This window comes from Arachis duranensis, unplaced genomic scaffold (genome assembly GCF_000817695.3).
Source record: "Arachis duranensis cultivar V14167 unplaced genomic scaffold, aradu.V14167.gnm2.J7QH unplaced_Scaffold_343483, whole genome shotgun sequence".
NCBI classification, from domain to species: Eukaryota; Viridiplantae; Streptophyta; class Magnoliopsida; order Fabales; family Fabaceae; genus Arachis; species Arachis duranensis.
In genome coordinates, this window is record NW_026264909.1 from 1005876 (window position 1) to 1025194 (window position 19319).

Genomic DNA, 19319 nt, shown 5'->3' on the forward strand with positions numbered 1-19319 from the left:
AGATTCCCATGGTTCCTCATTAGGGAACTCATTGGAGGCCAGTGGACGTCCATTGAGGTCTTCCTCAGTGGCGATCATTGCCTATTCCTCCTCTCCAATTTCGGCCATGTTGATGGCCTTACACTCTCGTTTTAGATTCTCTTCTGTATTGCTTGGAAGAGTACTAGGAGGGAGTTCAATAACTTTCTTACTCAGCTGACCCACTTGTGCCTCAAAGTTTCTAATGGATGACCTTGTTTCAGTCATGAAACTTTGAGTGGTTTTGATTAGATCAGAGACCATGGTTGCTAAGTCAGAGTGCCTCTGCTTAGAATTCTCTATCTGTTGCTGAGAAGATGATGGAAAAGGCTTGCCATTGCCAAACCTATTTCTTCCACCATTATTGTTGTTGAAACCTTGTTGAGGTCTCTGTTGATCCTTCCATGAGAGATTTGGATGATTTCTCCATGAAGGATTATAGGTGTTTCCATAGGGTTCTCCTATGTAATTCACCTCTTCCATTGAAGGGTTCTCAGGATCATAAGCTTCTTCTTCAGATGAAGCGTCCTTAGTACTGCCTGGTGCAGCTTGCATTCCAGACAGACTTTGAGAAATCATATTGACTTGTTGAGTCAATATTTTGTTCTGAGCCAGTATGGCATTTAGAGTATTAATCTCAAGGACTCCTTTCTTTTGATTCGTCCCATTGTTCACAGGATTCCTTTCAGAAGTGTACATGAATTGGTTATTTGCAACCATTTTAATGAGTTCCTGAGCTTCTGCAGGCGTCTTTTTCAGATGAAGAGATCCTCCAACAGAGCTGTCCAATGACATCTTGGACAATTCAGACAAACCATCATAGAAGATACTAATGATGCTCCATTCAGAAAGCATGTCAGAAGGACACTTTCTGATCAATTGTTTGTATCTTTCCCAAGCTTCATAGAGGGATTCACCTTCCTTCTGTCTGAAGGTTTGGACTTCCACTCTAAGCTTACTTAATTTTTGAGGTGGAAAGAACTTTGCCAAGAAGGCATTGACTAGCTTTTCCCAAGAGTTCAGGCTTTCTTTAGGTTGTGAGTCCAACGATATCCTAGTTCTATCTCTTACAACAAAAGGGAATAGCATAAGTCTGTAGACCTCAGGGTCAACCCCATTGGTCTTGATAGTGTCACAGATTTACAATAACTCAGCTAAAAACTGATGAGGATCTTTCAATGGAAGTCCATGAAACTTGCAATTCTGTTGCATTAGAGAAACTAATTGAGGCTTAAGCTCAAATTTGTTTGCTCCAATGGAAGGGATAGAGATGCTTCTCCCATAGAAGTCGGGAGTAGGTGCAGTAAAGTCACCCAGCACCTTCCTTGCATTGTTGGCATTGTTGTTGTTTTCGGCTGCCATGGGTTCTTCTTCTTTGAAGATTTCTGTTAGATCCTCTATAGAGAGTTGAGAACAAGAAAGTATGGAATCCTCTATGTCACAGTATAGAGATTCCTTGAGGTGTCAGAGGAAAAGAAAAATAGAAGGAATAGGTAGAAGAAGAATTTGAACTTATCAAAAGAGATGGAGTTCGAATTGTTGATAGTGGAGTAGTGTTAGTCCATAAATAGAAAGATGTGAGAAGAGGGGAAGAAATTTTCAAAAATAAATTAAAAAGATTTTAAAAATATTTTGAAAAATTGAAGAATGATTTTTGAAAACTAAGATTGAGAAAGAAATAAAGTGATTTTTGAAAAAGATTTTGAAATTAGAAATCAAAAAGATATGATTTGAAAACTATTTTGAAAAAGATGTGATTAAAAAGATATGATTGAAAAGTTATGGCTTTAAAAAGATTTGATTGAAAAGATATGATTGAAAAACAATTTAAAAAGATTTGATTTTTAAAATCAATGACTTGGCTAACAAGAAAAGATATGATTCAAACATTAAACCTTTCTCAACAGTAAAGGCAACATACTTGAAATGTTAAATCAAATCATTAATTGATAGCAAGAATTTTTGAAAATGGAAAGAAATTGATTTTGAAAATATATGATTGAAAAGATATGATTTGAAAAAGATTTGATTTTGAAAAATTATGAAAACTTGAAAAAATTTGTGATGTGTGGAAAACGATCCAACACAAAACTCACCGGCAAGTGTACCGGGTCGCATCAAGTAATAAAACTCACGGGAGTGAGGTCGATCCCACAGGGATTGAAGGATTGAGCAATTTTAGTTCAGTGGTTAATTTAGTCAAGCGAATCAAGTATTGGTTGAGTGATTTTGTATTCGACAGTAAGTAAATAGCAGAAAATATAAAGGGAGAGGGGTGAATTGCAGAAATTAAAGAGAACTGAAAGTAAAAGAGCTGAATCTTAAAGAACAAGAAATTAAATGACTGAAACTTAAAGTGCAAAAAATATAAATTGCAGTAACTTAAAGTGCAAGAAATATAAATTGCTTGACTCGAAAAGGGATTTGAGGACTGGGATTTCAGAATTCAAGCAAGGGAAATTAAATTGCAACAATTATCAAAGCAAGAGATGATTTGAATTCTGTTAGATCTCAAACAGCAAGAGATTATTTGTAGCAGGGGTTCACAGAAGAACCAAAAGGAAAATGGGATCTCAGGACTCCAGAGACTAGATAGCAAAGTCTAGATCTCAATTGCCTTCACAGATCCAAATTCACAAAGCAATTAACGAGAAATTAAAGAGGAAGCAGTAAAGGAATTGGGATTTAATTCAATTATGCAGCAGAGAAATCAAAGAGATCTTAAATGGAGATTGAGACAGAAATTCCTCAATTCTTCACACCCAAGACTCAAACAAGAAAAGTAAAAATGCTCAAGCAAGAACAAGGAAGAAGAGAGATCAATTCTCCTTCCTAATTCTCTCAAATCTCAGTTCAAAGCTCTCAGAGAATATGAAGTTTCAAAATGTCAAAATTCAAAAATCCAAAGAAGGGTCCTCATTACATCAAACTATCTCCTATTTATACACTTTCTATTCTTGGATTTTAGAATTTGGATGGGCTTTTGATTTGGTGAAAAATGAATTAAATTGGATTTTTAATCCAATTTTCAGCCCATGAGAAAGTAGCTTCCAGGAGGCTGCCCTGCCCTTGTGGAGGGCAGAGCAGGAAATGGTGCATGCGGCCTCATTGCATGCGCTTGGTGCGTGTGATGCGTCAGGATGCTGCCCTGCCCTTGTGGAGGGGAGGGCAGACTTGCCATGGTGTGCCAAGTGCTGCTCGTGCGTGTGTGCTGCTGGCCGAGTGCTCAAGTCCTGGCCGTGCCAAAATGCTGCGCCATGCACCAAGAAATGCTGCCCTGCCCTTGCGGATGGCAGGGCAATGTTGCCAAAAGGTGAGGTTCCAAGTTCGAAACTTGGTGGAGGCACACGCTGCTCCTTTTTCCTTGGTTTTCTTGGCACCAAAGTAATGCCTAGTTCCTTGCTTCCTCACAGTGCCGTGTTCGATTTTGGGAGATTGAAAGCAAGCCAATTTTTGCTTGTTTTCCTTGTGCTTGAGCGCTACTCCTTTCCTCTTTGTTCTTGGGTTCGAAACCCATAGGAAACACTAGGAAGCAATTTCCTTTGAATTATTCTTGGATGAAGCCCGATATTGCTCTTGAGGAGGGCAGGGCAGAGTTTTTGCTTCCTTTGGTTCTTAGCATCAAATTGTGCTCCTCCCTTATTGTGGGCAGGGTAGTGATGCTTTTCAAGGCTTGGTTCATTATGCTGCTCTCCTGGAGGGCAGTGTGCTCTTGTGGAGGGCAGTGTTTGCTTCCTCCTTCTATGTTGCACCACACTTCTCATCTCTTGGCCACACTTCTTAAGCCACGTTTTTCTTCTTTTCTTCCTTTCTTCACCTTCAAGAAACCAAAACAACCAATCAAAGTATCTCTAAACTCATAAGGTTTATAATTCATTAAAAATTAATTAATTTTTTTGCTCAAACCTCATGATTTAGCATCAATTTAATGATGGTTATTTGATTTAAAGAAGTTATGCATTTTCATTCCAAATTACTTACTTAGGATGCAAGAAAGTGCATAAAGGCTAGTAAAACAAGTGAAATTAGCTTAAAAAAATGGGTATATGATGACTTATCGTCACAACACCAAACTTAAATCTTGCTTGTCCCCAAGCAAGCATCAAAACTAAGAGAAAATGAAATGAACAAGAAGAGCAGACATATCCTTATTAGGCATATAGCAGAACTTGATTCATGGAGTTTTTATGCAGACAATGATAACTCAGTTATTGTTGCTGTTACATAATATACATTTTTCCTCAAAGGCTTACTAAGCTTACTGTTATAAGGTTTACTCTTTACTTGCTCCCTTGTTAACTTTTCTTTTCTCATTCTGCTTAACAAGCTTATTATTCTTTGAAGGCTTGGTGTCTAATGTTGTAGTAGCCTTTAGCTTTATTTTTACTCAACATCTTTCCACCACAGACACATGGCTCACTATTTCTTCCTAGGATCATTGATGCCCAGCATCTCTTTGGATAACTAAATGTTCTGTATCTAGGTTGCTCTTTATTGTGGACTTTCAATTGGCCATCTCAAATCAGTTGATCTAAGTGACCGGGTTTTAAAATACCCCTCAGAATTTACTTGTCTAAGCATATTCTAGTACAAGAACACCACAGGCATGTGTCCTAGGGTCCAAGCTATTGGTGTCTAGCCTTTATTCTTTGTTTTTCTTGCCACATTGGCTTTTTCTATTTCCTTTTCTTTCTGTTTTATTTTTTTTCTCTCAAGGGATTTTTCTTTATTGATAGGAACCTTTATAACAGCAAGCTAGCTCACACTTCAATGAAAATGACACTATGCAGCAATTATTTCATGAGTTATGCATTTAATCAAACACATACACCACCATTAACTTCCATTCTAACTTATCCAATATTGGATATTTACTTTCCAATTCAAACAATTCTCTTTTATTAAAGCATATGGGAAACAAAACAAAATTCAGCTAGGTGATGAATGACAAGCTTCATGTAGATTAGCATTCTTAATCAAACAACTTCACTTGCAACTAGATAAACACTTTAGCAGGATATATAATGGTTCCCATGTTCAAAACAATTCACAGCAGTAAGGATTAAGTTTAGATACAACCTTTGATGTTGCAGCCCTTTGATTCTTCCTTCTGTTGTGTTTTTTTTGAGTTAAGATGCACAATATCTTCAACTGTTGACTCATGTCCTGCATAATTCTCAAAGTTGCTTGCTTCTCAAGCCCTTAATTGCATGGTTAGTATGCATAAATTGAGTGTGGCTCTTGGACTTTATTTTGGTGTTGGAGACACCAAACTTAATTGCTTGCCACTGCCTCTGATGCAACAAGTTAACCATATGTGAAACCTTGTGTCCTTGCTAAAGGTTATGGAAATAAAGCTAGAAAGTAGTTAAAATAGTTGGATAATTTGTTTGATTGCTTGTAGCTAGCATTATGCAAGAGGTGAGAATGTGTTTTTAAATGAGATTTTTGGTGGAACACCAAACTTAGAATCTTTCATTCTCCCTTAAATTGTTTTGGTGTGCAACACCAAACTTAGCTCCTTGCAATGCATATCAATTATTCAACATTTTATTGAAAAAGCTATGAAAAGAAAACTACCTCAGGTTGGGTTGCCTCCCAACAAGCACTTCTTTATTGTCAATAGCTTGACATCGAACTCCCTTTAGGGCGGTTGATGCTGGTGATGTCTCAACTTGTCCCCTCTCACTGTAAGCTTTCTCTGTGTGCCTTGATGCTCAATTTTAATGTGCTCAAGAGAGAGTACTTGGTTGACAGTGTAATGATCTTCTGTTCCCAGCTGTTGATATACTAGTTGCACATTGTCACCTTTGGAAAATCCTTCAGTTGGGATTTTCTTATTCTTCCACCATTTGTAAACCTTCTTCTTGTTCTTCATCTTTTTCTTTCTTGTTGATCTTTCTCCCTTGACACTGACTTGAGTTGTGATACCTCCCTTTTTGTTTATCATCCCGGCTTCTTTTTGAATTCCTTTTCCTTCTTGCACCTACTCATTTTTTTGTTCTACTGTATTGTTGGTTGCTTGCTTTGGAAGAGAGTCACTACTTGTCTTGCTTGTTCCTTCATTACTCTGTGATTATGGAAATATTTTCAGGGTGATGCTTTCTTCATGCATCCTGAGGGTTAGCTCTCCCTGCTCTATATCTACAATGGCTCTAGCAGTGGCCAAAAATGGTCGACCAAGTATTATGGAGTTATTCTCATTCTCTGCTGAATCTAGGATCACAAAGTCTGCAGGAAAGATGAACTTGTCAACCTTAACTAAAAGGTTTTCAATCAACCCTTTAGGATATACCACTGATTGGTCCACCAATTCCAAGGACATCTGTATTGGTTTCACCTCTCCTATGCCAAGCTTTTTCACTAAAGATGATGGAATTAGAATTATACTTGCTCCTAAGTTACACATCCCCTTGTTGATGAATAGACTTCCAATAGTGCAAGGTAGGAAGAAACCTCCAGGATCTTCAAGCTTGGGAGGGAGCCCCTTTTTGATTAGTGCACTGCATTCTTCAATGAGCATTACAGCCTCCTTCTCATTCCAACTCCTTTTCTTATTAATGAGCTCCTTTAAGAACTTGGCATATAGAGGCATTTGCTCCAATGCCTCAGCCAGGGGTATGTTGATCTCTAGCTTCTTGAAAGTCTCAAGGAATTGGTAGAAATGTTGATCCTTTGCTTCTTTTTGGAGTCTCTGTGGATAAGGTAGCGGAGGTGTAAGACTCTTCTCCACTTGCTGCTGTTTTGGATTTGGTTCTTCTATGATCTGCTTTCCCTTCTTTAAATTTTGGGGTTGGTTGTTCTCTTCTGTGAGCTTTTCTAGGACATTCTTGCTTGTTATGTCCTTGTTGTTAGCTCCATCTTTCTCTGTTGGTTCTTTGTCACTCTCCGCAAGTTTCTTAGTTGCTCCTTGGTTGCCATCCACCAATGTCTTTCCACTCCTTAATTGCACAGCTTTGCATTCTTCTTTTGGATTAGGAATGATATCACTTGGTAGTGAGCTTGAAGGTCTCTCAATAGAAATCTGCTTGGAGATTTGTACAATCTGCCTTTCTAGGCTCTTCATGGAAGCTTCTTGGTTCTTTGTTGTCAATTCTTGGTTCTTCATCATCTTCTCCATGAGCATCTCCAGATTAGTAATCCTCTGAGAGTCTTGTGAGATTGGTTGGTTTTGGGGTGTTGATGGATGATGGTAAATGTTTTGGTTAGTTGGGTGGTTATTGGGTGGATAATGGTTAGAGTTGGGGTAATTATTTTGGGGTTTTCTCTAAAAGTTTTGGTTAGTTTACTGTTGGTTGTGATTTTGGTTGTTTCTTGGAGTGTTTTGAGCTGAGTTTCTTTGCCATGGTTGTTGGTTTTGGTTATGGTTGTCTCCCCACCTAAGGTTTGGATGGTTCTTCCAGGATGGATTGTAGGTGTCACCATACACTTCATTTGATCCAGAATTTTGGTTGTTCATATAGTGCACTTGCTCTTGCTGTTGTTCCTCTTGAGTTTTTTCATTTTGCACCCATGTGGCTGATGGTTGGCTTGTATTAACTGCTGCAACTTGAAGGCTATCAATCCTTTTGGCCATTTGCTCAAACTGTTGTTGAATTTGCTGCTGCATCATTTTGTTCTGAGCTAGGATTGAATCCACTCCTTCCAACTCCATTACTCCTCTCCTTTGTGATGGTTGGTGTTGCCTTTGGTGAGCAAATAAATATTGGTTGTTTGCCACCATACCAATGAGGTTCTGAGCTTCCTCTGCAGTTTTCATCAATTGCAATGATCCTCCAGCTGAGTGATCAAGTGCCTCTTGAGCCTCAGAGTAAGTCCTTCATAGAAGTTCTGCAGCTTGTCCCACTCAGTGAACATCTCTGGTGGACATTTCCTCAGCAGCACCTTATATCTTTCCCATGCTTCATATAAATTTTCAGCCTCCATTTGAGTGAATGTCTGCACCTCAGTCTTCAATCTTATGATCCTTTAAGGGGGATAAAATTTGGCAAGAAACTTGCTCACCAAATCATCCCAAGTGTTGATGCTCTCTTTTGGAAATGTTTCTAGCCATTGAGTGGCTTTGTCCCTGAGAGAGAATGGGAACAACAGCAGCTTGTATATGTCAGGGTGCACTGCATTGCTCTTAACTGTGTCACAGATCCTCAAGAAAGTGGATAGATGTTGGTTGGGGTCTTCCAATGGTCCTCCTCCAAAAGAGCAGTTGTTTTGGACCAAAGCGATGAGTTGTGGCTTTAGTTCAAAGTTGTTTGCATTGACATTAGGGGTAAGAATGCTACTCCCACAGTGTCTAGCATTTGCAAATGTGTAGGAAGCCAGTACTCTTCTTTGTTATGGGTTATTGTTGGCCCTTCCTTCTGGTTGATTGAGATTTGATGGGTCTCCTCCCATCTCTTGGAATTCCTCCTCAGATTCTTCCTCTCCAACAATGTTCTTCCCTCTTTCAGCTCTTCTTAATCTTCGAAGAGTTCTTTGGTGAATTTCAGAGAGAATAGGAGAAGATCTTCCTGTACCTGACATACAAACACACAACAAGAAAGACACAGATCCAGAAAACCAGTGAAACTTCATTCTATTGCTTGAATGAAGTTTTAGTTAGTTTAAGCAAAAATTCAAACAGTTAGTGTGTTAGTCAAAAATTAAAGAAACAGAAAAGAGAAAAAAAATGCTTGATCTAGATCTCCACTTCACTTAATCATTGTCAATCTATTTCAATCCCTGGAAACGGCGCCAAAAACTTGATGTGTGGAAAATGATCCAACACAAAACTCACCGGCAAGTGTACCGGGTCGCATCAAGTAATAAAACTCACGGGAGTGAGTCGATCCCACAGGGATTGAATGATTGAGCAATTTTAGTTCAGTGGTTAATTTAGTCAAGCGAATCAAGTATTGGTTGAGTGATTTTGTATCCAATAGTAAGTAAATAGCAGAAAATGTAAAGGGAGAGGGGTGAATTGCAGAAATTAAAGAGAACTGAAAGTAAAAGAGCTGAATCTTAAAGAATAAGAAATTAAATGACTGAAACTTAAAGTGCAAGAAATATAAATTGCAGTAACTTAAAGTGCAAGAAATATAAATTGCTTGAATGGAAAAGGGATTTGAGGACTGGGATTTCAGAATTCAAGCAAGGGAAATTAAATTGCAACAATTATCAAAGCAAGAGATGATTTGAATTCTGTTAGATCTCGAACAGCAAGAGATGATTTGCAGCAGGGGTTCACAGAAGAACCAAAAGGAAAATGGGATCTCAGAACACCAGAGACTAGATAGCAAAGTCTAGATCTCAATTGCCTTCCCAGATCCAAATTCACAAAGCAATTAACGAGAAATTAAAGAGGAAGCAGTAAAGGAATTGGGATTCAATTCAATTATGCAGCAGAGAAATCAAAGAGATCTTAAATGGAGATTGAGACAGAAATTCCTCAATTCTTCACACCCAAGACTTAAACAAGAGAAGTAAAAATGCTCAAGCAAGAACAAGGAAGAAGAGAGATCAATTCTCCTTCCCAATTCTCTCAAATCTCAGTTCAAAGCTCTCAGAGAAGATGAAGTTTCAAAATGTCAAAATTCAAAAATCCAAAGAAGGGTCCTCATTATATCAAACTATCTCCTATTTATACACTTTCTATTCTTGGATTTTGGAATTTGGATGGGCTTTTGATTTGGTGAAGAAGTGAATTAAATTTAATCCAATTTTCAGCCCATGAGAAAGTAGCTTCCAGGAGGCTGCCCTGCCCTTGTGGAGGGCAGAGCAGGAAATGGTGCATGCGGCCTCATTGCGTGCGCTTGGTGCGTGTGATGCATCAGGATGCTGCCCTGCCCTTGTGGAGGGCAGGGCAGAGTTGCCATGGTGCGCCAAGTGCTGCCTATGCGTGCGTGCTGCTGGTCGAGTGCTCAAGTCCTGGCCGTGCCAAAATGCTGCGCCATGCACCAAGAAATGCTGCCCTGCCCTTGTAGATGGAGGCACACGCTGCTCCTTTTTCCTTGGTTTTCTTAGCACCAAAGTAATGCCTAGTTCCTTGCTTCCTCATGGTGCCGTGTTCGATTCTGGGAGATTGAAAGCAAGCCAATTTTTGCTTGTTTTCCTTGTGCTTGAGCACTGCTCCTTTCCTCTTTGTTCTTGGGTTCGAAACCCATAGGAAACACTAGGAAGCAATTTCCTTTGAATTATTCTTGGATGAAGCCCGATATTGCTCTTGAGGAGGGCAGGGCAGAGTTTTTGCTTCCTTTGGTTCTTGGCATCAAATTGTGCTCCGCCCTTATTGTGGGCAGGGCAGTGATGCTTTTCAAGGCTTGGTTCATTATGCTGCTCTCCTGGAGGGCAGTGTGCTCTTGTGGAGGGCATTGTTTGCTTCCTCCTTCTATGTTGCACCACACTTCTCATCTCTTGGCCACACTTCTTAAGCCACGTTTTTCTTCTTTTCCTCCTTTCTTTACCTAAAAGAAACCAAAACAACCAATCAAAGTATCTCTAAACTCATAAGGTTTATAATTCATTAAAAATCAATTAATTTTTTTGCTCAAACCTCATGATTTAGCATCAATTTAATGGTGGTTGTTTGATTTAAAGAAGTTATGCATTTTCATTCCAAATTACTTACTTAGGATGCAAGAAAGTGCATAAAGACTAGTAAAACAAGTGAAATTAGCTTAAAAAAATGGGTATATGATGACTTGTCATCAATTTGAACTAAAAAAAAAAGAATCTTCCCTCTTGTGCCATCCTGGCGTTAAACGCCCAGAATGGTATCCATTCTGGCATTTACCGCCCAAAATGGTACCCTTTTGGGCGTTAAACGCCCAGCCAGGCACCCTGGCTGGCGTTTAAACGCCAGTTTTCCTTTCTCACTGGGCATTTTGAACGCCCAGCTTTTTCTGTGAAATTCCTCTGCTGTATGTTCTGAATCTTCAAGTCTATGTATTATTGACTTGAAAAGACACAAATTAAAATTTTTTTTGGATTTTTTAATAATGAGGAATAATCAAAATGCAACTAAAATCAAATAAAGAATGCATGCTAGACACCAAACTTAGAAGTTTGTATACTATTGACACTAAAAATTGAGAATGCATATGAGAAACAACAAAACACTCAAGACAAGAGAATTTAAAGATCAGAGCAAGCAAATCATCAAGAACATCTTGAAGATCAATGAAGACACGTGAATGAACAGAAACATGCGTTTGACACCAAACTTAAAATGAGACACTAGACTCAAACAAGAAATATTTTTGGTTTTTATGATTTTGTAATTTTTTTGGTTTTTTTTCGAAAATTATATGGAAAAGAAAATAAAGAGATTCAAAATTTTTAATAAGAATTCCAGGAATCATGCAATGTTAGTCTAAAGCTTTAGTCTAAAGAAATTAGACATGAGAATCAATCAGCTTTGGTGATGATAAGAACGTCACTTTGAAACTCTAGAATTCATTCTTAAAAATTCTGAAGAAAAATACCTAATCTAAGTAACAAGATGAACTGTCAGTTGTCCAAACTCAAACAATCCCCGTCAACGGCGCCAAAAACTTGGTGTTGTTGCCGGATCAAAACTTGGCACTGTTATTGCAGGGAACAAATGCGAAACTGTAGTTAGGACATTTAATTCCCCAGCAACGGTGCCAAAAACTTGGTGCACGAAATTGTGATCATCAATGGCGCCATTAACATGGTACGCTCAATTGCAATCTCAACTCTTTATCACAACTTCGCACAACTGACTAGCAAGTGCACTGGGTCGTCCAAGTAATAAACCTTACGCGAGAAAGGGTCGATCCCACGGAGATTGTTGGTATGAAGCAACTATGGTCATCTTGTAAATCTCAGTCAGGCAAACTCAAATGGTTATGGATGATTTATGAATAAAGCATAAAATAAGGATAGAGATACTTATGTAATTCATTGGTGAGAATTTCAGATAAGCGTATAGAGATGTTTTGTCCCTTCCGTCTTTCTGCTTTCCTACTGTCTTCATCCAATCCTTCTTACTCCTTTCCATGGCAAGCTGTATGTAGGGTGTCACCGTTGTCAATGGCTACCTCCCATCCTCTCAGTGAAAATGTTCAACGCGCTCTGTCACAGCACGGCTATTCATCTATCGGTTCTTAATCAGGTTGGAATAGAATCCAGTGATTCTTTTGCGTCTGTCACTAATGCCCAGCCTTCAGGAGTTTGAAGCTCGTCACAGTCATTCAATCCTTGAATCCTACTCAGAATACCACAAACAATGTTTAGACCTTCCGGATTCTCTTGAATGCCGCCATCAATTCTAGCTTATACCACGAAGATTCCGTTTAAGAAATCCAAGAGATAAACATTCAAGCCTTGTTTGCTTGTAGAACAACAATAGTAATTGCTTTAATACTTGAGGTACAGCAGAGCTCCACACCTTAATCTATGGTGTGTAGAAACTCCACCGTTGAAAATACATAAGAACAAGGTCTAGGCATGGCCGAATGGCCAACCTCCCATAATCTAAGAACTAGACATCCAAAGATGATCCTAAGATCTAAAGTGATCAAAAGATGAAAATACAATAGCAAAAGGTCCTATTTGTAGATAACAAGTAGCTTAGGGTTTACAAAGATGAGTAAATGACATAAAATTCCACTTCCGGGCCCACTTGGTGTGTGCTTGTGCTGAGCATTGAAGCTTTCATGTGTAGAGACTCTTCTTGGAGTTAAACGCCAGCTTTTGTGCCAGTTTGGGCGTTTAACTCCCATTCTTGTGCCAGTTCCGGCGTTTTACGCCAGAATTCTTGAGCTGACTTGGAATGCCTGTTTGGGCTATCAAATCTCATGCAAAGTATGAACTATTATACATTGTTGGAAAGCCCAGGATGTCTACTTTGCAAAACAGTTAAGAGCGTGCCAATTGGGTTTTTGTATCCCATGGAAATCCACTTCGAGTGCAGGGAGGTCAGAATCCAACAGCATCTGCAGTCCTTTTCAGCCTTTGAATCAGAGTTTTGCTCAGGTCCCTCAATTTCAGCCAGAAAATACCTGAAATCATAGAAAAACACACAAACTCATAGTAAAGTTCAGAAAAATGAATTTTAACTAAAAACTAATAAAAATATAATAAAAACTAACTAAAACATACTAAAAACATACTAAAAACAATGCCAAAAAGCGTATAAATTATCCGCTCATCAAGAGGCACTTGAGCAAATACCCTCTTACGCTAAGTTCATGAAAGAGATCTTAAGTCATAAGAAGGATTGGAGGAAAACTAAAAAAGTCTACCTCACTGAAGAATGCAGTGCAGTGAAGGCACTTGTACCAAGCAAGCTCTATGTGATCTTGGGGCAAGTATTAACCTAATACATGCAGCTACTATCGAAAAGCTTGGGTTGACTGATGAAGTTAAACCATCCCGGATATGTCTTCAACTTGCTGATGGCTCCATTAAATACCCATCAAGCGTAATTGAAGACATGATTGTCATGGTTGGGCCATTTGCCTTTCCCACTGACTTTGTGGTGCTGGAAATATAGGAGCACAAGAGTGCAACTCTCATTCTAGGAAGATCTTTCCTAGCAACTGGATGAACCCTCATTGACGTCCAAAAAGGAGAAGTGACCCTGAGAGTCAATGAGGACGAGTTTAAGTTGAAAGTTGTCAAAGCTATGCAGCATCCAGACACCCAAAATGACTGCATGAGCATTGATATTATTGACTCTCTGGTAAAAGAGGTCAATATGACTGAGAGTCTCGAATCAGAGCTAGAGGATATCTTTAAAGATGTTCAGCCTGATCTGAAGGAACCAGAGAGAATAATAAAACCTCTGAAAATCCCTCAGGGAGAAGAGAAACCTCCCAAACCTGAGCTCAAACCATTATCACCATCCCTGAAATATGCATTTTTGGGAGAAGGTGATACCTTTCCTGTAATCATAAGCTCTACCTTAGAGCCACAGGAAGAGGAAGCACTAATTCAAGTGCTAAGGACACACAAGACAGCTCTTGGGTGGTCCATTGGTGATCTTAAGGGCATTAACCCAGCCAGATGCATGCACAAGATCCTATTGGAGGATGATGCTAAGCCAGTGGTTCAACCACAGAGGCGGCTGAATCCAGCCATGAAGGAGGTGGTGCAGAAAGAGGTCACTAAATTACTAGAGGCTCGGATTATTTATCCTATTTCTGATAGCCCCTGGGTAAGCCCTGTCCAAGTCGTCCCTAAGAAGGGTGGCATGACAGTGGTTCATAATGAAAAAAATGAACTGGTTTCTACGAGAACAGTTACAGGGTGGCGTATGTGTATTGATTACAGAAGGCTCAATACAGCTACCAGAAATGATCATTTTCCTTTACCATTCATAGACCAAATGCTAGAAAGACTAGCAGATCATGAATATTACTGCTTCCTATATGGATATTCAGGTTATAATCAAATTGCAGTAGATCCCTAAGATCAAGAGAAAATAACATTCACATGTCCATCTGGAGTATTTGCATACAGAAGGATGCCATTTGTTCTGTGCAATGCACCTGCAACCTTTCAAAGATGCATGCTCTCTATTTTCTCTAATATGGTGAAAAAATTTCTGGAAGTCTTCATGGATGACTTTTCAGTATTTGGAGACTCATTCAGCTCCTGCCTTGACCATCTAGCACTTGTTCTAAAGAGGTGCCAAGAGACTAACCTGGTTTTAAACTCGGAGAAATGTCACTTTATGGTGACTGAAGGAATTGTCCTTGGGCATAAAATTTCGAACAAGGGAATAGAGGTGGATCAAGCTAAGGTAGAGGTAGTTGAAAAATTACCACCACCTGCCAATGTTAAGGCAATTAGAAGCTTTTTGGGGCATGCAGGATTCTATAGGAGGTTTATAAAAGATTTTTCAAAAATCTCCAAACCTCTGAGTAATTTGCAAGATGCTGACATGCCATTTATCTTTGATAAGGAGTGTTTGCAGGCGTTTGAGACTCTGAAAGCTAAGTTGGTCACAGCACCAGTCATCTCTGCACCAGACTGGACATTACCATTTGAACTGATGTGTGATGCCAGTGACCATGCCATTGGTGCAGTGTTGGGACAAAGGCATGACAAGCTTCTGCACGTCATTTACTATGCCAGTCGTGTTTTAAATGACGCACAAAAGAACTACACAACCACATAAAAAGAGTTACTTGCAGTGGTTTACGCCATTCACAAGTTTAGATCTTATTTAGTAGGATCAAAAGAGATTGTGTACACTGACCATGCTGCTCTTAAATATCTACTCACAAAATAGGATTCAAAACCCAGACACATTAGATGGGTGTTGCTTCTACAAGAGTTTGATATAGAAATAAGAGACAGAAAAGGGACAGAGAACCAAGTAGCAGATCACCTGTCCCGAATAGAACCAGTAGAAGGGGCGTCCCTCCCTCTTACTGAGATCGCTGAAAACTTTCTGGATGAGCACCTCTTTGCCATCCAGGAAGTGCCATGGTTCACAAACATTGCAAACTATAAGGCAGTGAGATTCATACCCAAAGAGTACAGTAGGCAGCAATCAAAGAAATTGATCACGAGATGTGCAGACAGAGTAATCCGTAGATGTGTGCCTAAAGAAGAAGCACAGAAGATCCTCTGGCACTGCCATGGATCACAGTATGCAGGACATTTTGGAAGTAAGCAAACAGCCACAAGAGTCCTCCAATGTGGCTTCTACTGGCCTACTCTCTATAAAGACTCCCGAGTGTTTGTACTCAATTGTGATAGTTGCCAAAGATCTGGCAATCTGCCTCACAGTTATGCCATGCCTCAAACACTTCTATTCTGGTGGCAGTGGATTATGTATCCAAATGGGTAGAAGCTATAGCAACACCCACTAATGATACTAAGACAGTGCTGAAATTCCTCTAGAAACACATCTTCAGCAGATTTGGTATCCCTAGAGTACTAATCAGTGATGGGGGCACTCATTTCTACAATAAACAACTTTACTCTGCTTTGGTTCGATATGGAGTTAGCCACAGGGTGGCCACTCCATATCATCCACAGACAAATGGGCAAGCTGAAGTCTCTAATAGAGAACTTAAAAGAATCCTAGAACGGACTGTGATTAACCGTAGAAGGGATTGGGCAAGAAGCTTGGATGATGCTCTGTGGGCATATAGAATAGCATTCAAGACACCTATAGAAACTTTTCCATACCAGCTGGTGTATGGAAAAGCCTGTCACTTGCCAGTGGAACTGGAACACAAGGCATATTGGGCAACCAGATTCCTAAACCTTGATGCCAAGTTAGCTGGAAAAAAACGATTGCTCCAGTTAAACGAGCTAGAGGAATTCAGACTTAATGCTTTTGAAAATGCAAAAATTTACAAAGAGAAAGCAAAAAGATGGCATGATAAAAAATTATCATCCAGAGTCTTTGAGCCAGGACAGAAAGTTCTGCTATTTAATTCTAGGCTCAGATTATTCCCCGGGAAATTAAAATCCTAGTGGAGAGGTCTATATGTGATTACAAGTGTGTCACCATATGGATACGTAGAGCTTCAGGATAATGATTCTAACAAAAAGTTCATTGTTAATGGACAGAGAGTTAAACATTATCTTGAAAGCAATTTTGAGCAAGAATGCTCAAAACTGAGACTTGATTAAAGCTCAGTAATAGTCCAGCTATAGACAATAAAGAAGCACTTGCTGGGAGGCAACCCATCCATTTACAAGGGTTATTTGTTAATTAATTGATTTTACAGGTTTATGTCAATTATCTTCAAGGTAAAATAGCAATTGCTTGAGTTCACAGAGTTACAGAAGGATTCATAGGATAAAACAGCAAAAAGAAGCTCACTAGTGCGAAAAAAAGCCAGTAAGAGCTGTTTTGGGCGCTGAACGCCCGAAAGAAGCACTCACTGGGCGTTCAACGCCAATACAGATAGCAATCTAGGCGTTGAACGCCAGAAAGAAGCATCTTTTGGGCGTTAAACGCCAGAAAGAAGCACCTTCTGGGCGTTCAACGCCAGATTTATAGCGTCCTGGGCATTCAGAAAAATGCCCATCAACAAACGAGTTCCTGGCATTCAATGCCAGCTAGAAGCAACAGCTGGGCGTTGAACGCCCAGGAGAAGCTGCAAACGGGTGTTAAACGCCCAAAACATGCAGCGTTTGGTCGTTTAATGCTAGGATTGTGGGGAGGAGGTAAAGTCGTTTTCACTTTAAATTTTTTCAAATTTTCATGTTTCAATTCATGATTTCTTGCATAAACATATTACAAACTCTCATCTTTCAACTTCAATTCCAAAATTTTTTTTTATCCTAAACATGTTTCTTAATTTTTCTTCAATATCTTTTCAAACCTTTTTCAAAAGTCAATTATCTTTTTGAATTCTTTTCAAATCTTTTTAATTTCTTTTGAATTCTTTTTCAAACTCATCATATTATCTTTTTGAATTCAAAGTTATCCTTTTTAAAATCTCATCATATCTTTTGAATTTTTGAAATTGCCCCTTCTTTTATTCCTCTCATTTCCTTTCTTTTGCTTGAGGACAAGCAAACCTCTAAGTTTGGTGTGTTTTTCCATGATCACTGAGCTAAAACTCATCAAGATCATTGCACATAAGGGAAAACAAACTACTTCAAGAGGCAAGAAAGAGAATATTCCAAAACCACTGTGGAATTAAGAGAAGTTCTTAACCAAAGAACATGCAAACCATTACCACAAAATAATGGGTCTGAGATCAGTGATCCCGGAAGTTAAATTTGATCTGAAAGAAGATGAATATCCAGAGATACAGGAGCTGAAGCGCCAGAAGCTGTCTCTTGAAGGACCAGACACCCCACAAGTTGAAGGAGCACCCATCATCTCCCAAACCAAAGGTTGTTGAGTCCTAATCTTAAATTTAACTTTGTGATAATTGTTCTTATTAGGAATTTACCTTAGAAGTTATATATTAGTAATAGTAATTAGTATCTACTATTTTGATTTTATTTCCAATTAAGCTATAATTTATTTTTTCTCATCGTCATCAAACATGAATAAAATAGTAGATTGTTCATGAATGTTAAAATTGTTGGCTCTTGAAAGAATGATGAACAAGAGAAATATTATTGATGATCTGAAAAATCATGAAATTAATTCTTGAAGCAAGAAAAAGCAGTAAAAAAAAAGTGGCAAAAAAAAAGGGAATCATTGGGTAAAGAAAAAGAAAAGCCAATAACCCTTAAAACCAAAAGGCAAGGGTAAAAAGGATCCAAGGCTTTGAGCATCAATGGATAGGAGGGCCCAAGGAAATAAAATCCTGGCCTAAGCAGCTAAATCAAGTTGTTCCTAACCATGTGCTTGTGGCATGCAGGTCCAAGTGAAAAGCTTGAGACTGAGTGGTTAAAGTCGTGATCCAAAGCAAAGCTGAGTCACAATCTGAAAAGGTTCACCCAGCTATGTGTCTGTGGCACTTATGTATCTGGTGGTAATACTGGAAAACAAAGTGCTTAGGGCCACGGCCAAGACTCATCAAGTAACTGTGTTCAAGAATCAACATACTAAACTAGGAGAATCAATAATACTATCTAAATTCTAAGTTCCTATGGATGCGAATCATTCTGGATTTCAAAGGATAAAGTGAGATGCCAAAACTGTTCAGAAGCAAAAAGCTACTAGTCCCGCTCATCTAAGTAGAATCTGAGCTTCACTTGAAACTCTGAGATATTATTGCTTCTTAATTTCTTTTTATCCTACTTTATTTATATAGTTACTTGAGGACAGGCAACAGTTTAAGTTTGGTGTTGTAATGAGCGGATATTTATTAGTTTTTAGGCAAAAATCAAATTTTTGGACTTTACTATGTGTTTGTGTGTTTTTCTGTGATTTCAGGTATTTTTCTGGCTGAAATTGAGGGAGCTGAGCAAAAATCTGATTTAGACTGAAAAAGGACTGCTGATGCTATTGGATTCTGACCTCCCTGCACTCGGAATGTAGTTTTTGGAGCTACAAAAGTCCAATTAGCGTGATCTTAATTGGGTTGGAAAATAGACATCTAGGGCTTTCCAGCAATAGATAATAGTTTATACTTTGCGCGAAGATAGATGACCTAAACTGGTGTTAAACGTCAGTTCCATGTTGCAGTTTGGCGTTCAGCGCCAAAAACATGTTGCAAGTGGGAGTTCAACACCAGAAACAGGTTACAACCTGGCGTTCAACTCCAGAAACAGCCCAGACACGTGAGAAGCTTAAGTCTCAGCCCCAGCACACACCAAGTGGGCCTCAGAACTGGATTTCTGCACTATCCATCTTAGTTTACTCATTTTTTGTAAACCTAGGTTACTAGTTTAGTATTTAAACAACTTTTAGAGACTTATTTTATATC

General features: G+C 38.9%; 1 non-coding gene across 1 annotated transcript; it reads left to right on the forward strand.

Annotated features, from left to right (window-relative positions):
- Positions 1-867: 867 nt before the first annotated feature.
- On the forward strand, positions 868-975 carry LOC127744412 (small nucleolar RNA R71). Its single transcript, XR_008005401.1, has one exon. It is a non-coding gene; the product is annotated as a small nucleolar RNA R71 (small nucleolar RNA).
- The last annotated feature ends 18344 nt before the right edge of the window (positions 976-19319 follow it).